Source organism: Rhea pennata, chromosome 3, assembly GCF_028389875.1.
Source record: "Rhea pennata isolate bPtePen1 chromosome 3, bPtePen1.pri, whole genome shotgun sequence".
Lineage (NCBI taxonomy): Eukaryota > Metazoa > Chordata > Aves > Rheiformes > Rheidae > Rhea > Rhea pennata.
In genome coordinates, this window is record NC_084665.1 from 5,716,945 (window position 1) to 5,723,269 (window position 6,325).

General features: G+C 59.7%; 1 long non-coding RNA gene across 1 annotated transcript; it reads left to right on the forward strand.

Annotated features, from left to right (window-relative positions):
• The first annotated feature begins 910 nt into the window (after window positions 1-910).
• LOC134138067 (uncharacterized) lies at window positions 911-5,519 on the forward strand. Its single transcript, XR_009957799.1, has 3 exons — window positions 911-986; window positions 1,945-1,973; window positions 5,326-5,519. It is a non-coding gene; the product is annotated as an uncharacterized LOC134138067 (long non-coding RNA).
• Window positions 5,520-6,325: the final 806 nt, after the last annotated feature.

The window sequence follows — 6,325 nt, forward strand, 5'->3', positions numbered from 1 at the left end:
ACTAACCAAAAGCAACCCCTGAGGGTCTACGGACAGGCGTCAAGCAGGAGGAGGAGAGAGGAGAGGGAAAAAAAAAAAGAAAAGAAAAAAAACCCAGAAACCCATGGGTGGTGCAAGGGCTCTCAAACACGACTACCTCCAGTGAGGAGAAACCTCAGCCCGGGGGAGGCAGCCCGGGACCTGCAGTTGGCCTCACCCGGCAATTTTTGTTCCTCTTCCCTGCTTGGCTCAGTCTTGCCGAAGGCAGCGTTGCCTTTGCCATCGCTGGGCACTCGGCGGTTCGAGGGCGGCAGGACGAGCGGCAGGTCGAGCCGGCAGCCCCGGGGGCGGGGGCGCAGGTTGCCTTTCCCCGCCGTTACCCAGCCAAACGCTGCAGACGAGTCAAGAAACCAAGACTAGGAAAACCAAAACCAAAACCAAAGCGAGCCGGCGGCGCTCCCCACAGCAAAGCGCCCGGAGCTCCTCCACGATGCGGCTGTCAGTACTGCAGAAGGCGGCGAGAAGGTTTAACCGCGGAAGGGACCGCGGGAAACCCGCGACGCCCCGGGGCTCTCGCAGCGCCCGGCCCCGCGCCGGGCTCGCCCCCCTCGCCAGCCTCCGCCCGTTCCGCTAAACGCAGCCTAAACCCCTCGACGACCCAGCTCGACCCGACCGACCATCGTCCAGGACCAATGCGACGGGCAGGGAGCAGCGGCGAGGCCCGGCGGCTCTTCCCGGTAACACGGCGTCAGCAGGCACCGGTGCTGCAGCCCGAAACGCGGGAATTGCAGGCTGCTCCGCACCTGGAAAAAAAGCCTGAAAAATCCGAGCAGCTTTGCTCTATGCTGCAGCATCTCCCCAGCTCTTCCTCCCTCCCCTCCCATCACTTTTATTTCGTTTTTAAAGGTCCGCCAGGCGCAGGCAGCCGAAGGACGAGGAGCCCGGGCCCGGAGCGGGCGCCCGTGCCGCCGCGCAGACGCAGAGACCTCCTGCCACGAGCGGAGAAGGTGAGGTCAGGGGTAACGCTCAAATGTGCACAACGGGGTGAAGCTGGAGACAGTATTCCCGCTTGCATTTTGAGAGGAAAAATAAGCCGGCGGCGTCGGCTCGCGCTGCCCTGCGGTTTGAGCAGGAGCGAGGACTCTGCTCCCGACACAGCGCTGGGTCTCATGAGGCAGAAAAGGAGCTACCTGGTCGTAGGAAGCACCGTATCTTACAGCATTACTCATGCCTCAGCCAAGGTGCAAGACAGGTGCCGTATTTATTGGTTACGCTTGCTGTTGTTCTGCTCCTTGGTATACAGTGGCCAGGTCCTCCTGTATATATATAAAAATGTGTGTGTGTGTATATATATATACATACATATATATATATATATGTATGTATGTATGTAAAAATCATGTAAATACGTAATTTTTTTTTTTTTTCATTTCTTCCCCATGGGCTTTTGTCCCTCACGGTGAGCCGACCGGCCCGCGGGGGGGATCGGAGGATGCCAGCGTTGGCACCGGCTAAGGGGCAGGAGCCCATCACCCGGAGCAGGGCTGCTTTCTAGATGCCGGCGGCTCTCCCTCCCCGGCGCCTCCGGCCCCAGCCTGGCGGCACGCGGGCTGCAAACCCTCCGGCACCGGGCGCTGCGGCCCCCCGGCCCGGCTGCAGCCGCCCGGCAGCGCGCCTGGCCCCGGCCGGGGCTCCGCCGTGCCCCGGCTGCAGAAGTCGTGAGTGCTGTAACCGAGCACAGCCCTCAAGGTGCATGGGTGTCCTGCATGCACAAACCTGCACAGGCCGTATAGTAAATATTTTAACTCCTCTGTTGAATAACAGGATATAAAAATAGCTGTGTCCTATCAAAAAAGTGGAAGTTACCCAATACCTGTGTTTGTTTGGGTTTTTCAGTGCGTTCGGTGGAATGTAAATAACGTGATGATCTTTCTTTTCTTTTCTTTTCTTTTTTTTTTTTTTAAGGAAATCTGAGCGCCCGTCCTACAGAGCAGGTAACGCGTTTCTGATTTGTTTTTCCATTTCTGCTTATTATTATTTACCCTGCTTCGCAGCTCCCCGAGCCTGCCCCTGCAAGCTGTGTGCCTGCAGGGCGCCGGCTGCAGCGGGTAGGAGCGCGCCGAAAACGGCACCCGGCCGGCGGGGTGCGACAAGGAGCCCGTCGCCCTCGAGCGCCGGCCCGCGTCCGCGCGGGTCGGGCGTCCCCAGCAGCGGCCCCGGCCCCGGAGCGGGTGATTCAGCAGCGCCGCAGTCCCACGTGGTTTGGGTTTAGCAAAATAAAATAAATAAAGCAAAACTGCCTGGCAGCAGCGTGGACAGAGGTGCGAAACCACCCGGATTTTAGCCTCCGCCTGATTACGGTTCTCGTCGCAACTCTCATTTTTGAGGCTGAAGACTTTGATGTTTGGCCTTGGTACAAGTACATCATTTATAAAGGGGGGGACACCCCCCGGCTGGCGGCTCTGCCTTCTTCCAGCGGCCCGGAGGATGAGCCGTAAGACAAAAACGCAGCCGCGGCGGCGGCGGCCAGGCGAGAGCTGCGGGATTCCTGCGTCCGCGGCTGGCTCAGCCCGCGGTTAGCTGCTCCTGCCCCGAACCGCCGGGGGAGAGGCTCCTCTATCCCATGCAAGCGGCTGAGTTAGTACATTAAGGAGCTTCTTGGAAAGCTCTGGATGAAGACAGCAACGAAATCCAGATAAGCAAGAAAAGCACCGACCGGCCCCCGAGCTGCAGCGGTTGCTGCAAGGCCACGGGAAGGAGCCGGCGGCGGCGCTGGGAGCAGCCCAGGAGGACGTGACCTGCTAAGAAGAGGCAGCCCCACGGGCCGCCTGCTTGGGGGGTGGAGAAGCCACCCGAGCCGCGCTGACCTTGCCGCTTCCGACACCACCGCCTTTTCCAGCATTACCCTGCCCCGACTTTTAATGACATATGGAAATGTGTAAAGTCTTGCAGTTAGCTGGATCCCGATACAGAAAGGAGCACCCAGCTAACCAGAGAAGTCCCCTTCTAGCTAGCCAGCTGGCCTGAAGGCCACCTTGAGTTCAACAAAACCGTGACCGGCGGCCGCTCGGGTGCTGCCTTGCGTTGCCCCTGTTGAAGAAGGGAGCCTTCTGGCACCGCCGGCTCCACGCCGGAGCGGGCCCGGGGCTCCCCAGGGCCCGGCCCTGACTCCCGTCTTCACCCTCTTGCAGTTCCCCCGGGCTGGCGCTGCTCCACCAGCGCTTCCTGCACGTTGCTTCAGAGGGAGCCCGCACAATACCGGGCTCGGTGCCACGCGAGAGGAGCACACCCAGAGCCCAGCCCTTCTTGCACAGCCGACTCCGCCGGAGGATCCCGGCAGCTGCGAGCAGGAGGATCGGGTTTACCCCCTTCGGTAGCTCTTCGGCTGAAGTCCGAAGCGACCCGTTTCCCAAGCGAATGGCCACTGAGGCCCCCACTGAGACGCTGTCCAGAATGGATCTGATCTTCTGTAGGTGCATGGTAACCAGTGTCCTCCTTGCTGGTTGATGCTGTGAGCTATGAGGAAGCTTCTCCTCCCTGAAACTGTGAAGATCATGCAACAAACTGCTCCCAGTCACCTGCCAGAGCAGCTGGCTGTCACACAGCCAACTGACGCTCAGGCAGTCAAACGAGATTTGTTTTCTAGAGAAAACCCTTCGCCACACAGCTTACAAGAAGTTAGGAGAAAGTAGGAGCCCAATGGCAGTGCTGGACCAGGTTTGGCTTTGGCATTCATGCTCTGTCCCGGCTTCTCGGAAAGGCTGAAGATCAGACAGGCAAGATCTCGAGAGCCAACCTTCTCGAGGCTCCATCTATTCCAGCTGCTCTGAGCGTGGCCTTGGACCAGACGACTTTCGGATGGCTCTCCTGGCTTGTGTTGCCCTACAGTCTTGAGCAAGCTGCATAGGTCAGTTCCAGGTGTCTCAGCTCAGCAGCACCCAACCTTAGATAAGATTAAAAGTCTCCAAACAACCCCGTCACCCACCTCAACACAAAGTAATCGTATTCAATTACAGTTGTGCGGTTGAATCTTTACTGCTCCATCGCTCCCAGGATGGAGATCGCTTTTGCCTATTTATAGTACTTTGAGATACTCCAGTCAGTGGTACTTTATGGCTACTCAGTGACTGTTTTAATGCAGCATTACTCAGGAAAATAACCATCACAGCTACAGAGGTTGTATATGGCGCTTTCCAAGAGAAACAAGGAGGCGTTTCCCACGAAACGGAGCAGGACCTAGGGAACACACCAGCGCCTCTGGCCGCCCATACTGTCCATTTCTGTGGGCTAGGCTAGACCCAGCCAGGCAGTCCCCACTTCAAAAACATGCATGTTTAAAATAACTGTCCGTGCCTCCTTCATTTATTCCTCCCTCTCGCACGATTCCCCTTTCCTGCTTTCACCATCCCCCTGAGAATGACCCCCTCCCATTGGGAAAAAAAGAATAACAACAACCCTCCTGGGACGGAAGCCCAGGGAAGAGGTTTCTCTCCATGTCCTCGTCCAAAAAAGAGGGATCCTCCGTTCTTCTTTCGACCCAAGGAGCTGGAGCAGGTTCGAGGTGGCTTTTCAGTGCGGGGTGCACGTCCCCGCGCTGCTCCCCCCCCCCCCAGCCTGCCCGCGAGGGACCGCACGATTGCCGAGCAAAAAGTCCCGCGGCCGAGACGCTCCAGGGCACGAGCGGGTGCAGTCCCGCCGGGACACGGAGGCTTCCCCGCTCTGGAGAGCTAGCTGCTTGGGGCCGGGACCGACGGGGCGCTGCTGACCCCCTCCCGCCCTTGAAACCCCGGGCGCGTGGCGATCAGCTCCTGGAGCACCCCGGCAATCCGCCGTCGGAAAAGCGGCGGCTCCCGGCAGAGGGTCTCGGGCATCGCGCTTGCTCCGAGCGCGGGTCGCGCCGAAGGCCGTGCCGGGGGACGCCGCGAAGCCGCCTCCGGCGCTGAGCCGGGGCAGGACGGACGCTGCTGCTGAACCCGGCGCGGCCGGAGCTGCACCCGCGAGGCTCTAAAGGCCCAGGTCGCGCACGGCTCTGCGCCGCTCAGGACCCGGCCCCCGAGCCGCGGGGGCCCCGGCGCGCCCCCGGGCGCCAGCTCCTCGAGCTTTCCGGGGTCTCCCTGCTTTCACCTGCCGCTTTCCAAAGTCTCCCTCTCGCTGCGCCCAGAGGAGCCGGCACGGCCCCGGGCCCGGGGGGGGGGGGGGGGCAGAGCTGCCGCTGGTGCAAAGCGGGGAGGACCCGGTGGGGTGCGAACGGGGACAAACCCCGCGGCGGGGTGGCGCCTTCGGCGGCGGCGGGGTGGGGGGTGTCGGCGGCCGGCTGCCCTGACCCGGCGCCTCTCTGCCCCACAGGACCCCGGCGGCAGCGGGGGGCTCCACGTGGTGCCCCTGGGGCGCGTGTGACCCCCCCCCCCACCACCCCACTCTCCCCGGCGAGGCAAAAGCGCCGCCCCCACGGTCGCCCCCTGCAAAGCCGGAGCCGCCGGAGGACGTGGCAACAGCGGCGGCGGCCTCCAGGCACCAGGTCACGAAAAGCCCGAGAAAAACCCGAGCGGCGCGATGCGGCCCCCCCGCCCCGGGCGGCCCGGCAGCCGCGACGCCCAGAGCCGCCGGCTGCAAGCAGCGCCAAGGGTGCACCCGCGAGTGTGCATCTGTGAGAGTGCACCCACGAGTGTGCACCCACGATGTGCACCCACAGCTCTGCATGTGTGTGTGTGTGTGTGTGTGTGTATATATATATATATATATATATATATATATCTGTATGTATGTATGTATGTGTATATGTATGTGTGTGTGTATGTGTATATATATATATATATATATATATATATATATATATATACACATATATAATTTTTTCCCCCGCCTGTTAAAAGAGCCGGGAGCCTTGCGCCCGGTCTCTGGCCCCGCCGTTTGAGCCGGCGCATCGTGGCCGGGCGCCTGCCCGGCGCTCTGCTGCGTGCACGCGCGTGGCTTACGTTCGCTCTGCGGGAGCACTCGGCCGTGGGGGGGGCGGGGGAGGGGAAGCAAAGCCGGGCGCTTTTTCTAACTGGTTTTGTACGGTGAACAAATTAGTGGGAATAAACGGAACAAAAATAAAAGTGTCATGTTTAAAAAAAAAAAAAGAATTAAAAAAGTTTTGTTAAAAAAAAAAAAAATCTGTGTTTGACCCAAGCAGAACTGTTTTCACTGGCTGTTGGTCAGCCATTTCCCCTAAGAGCCGAAAGCTGGGGTTCTGCTGCAGCCCGGGCGGTTTGGATCGCAACAGGAAAATTCCCAGCGGATTTCAGCGCTTTATTAGTATCGCTGTATTTCAGCGAGTATATTGGAACGAGACCTTTTTTTTTTC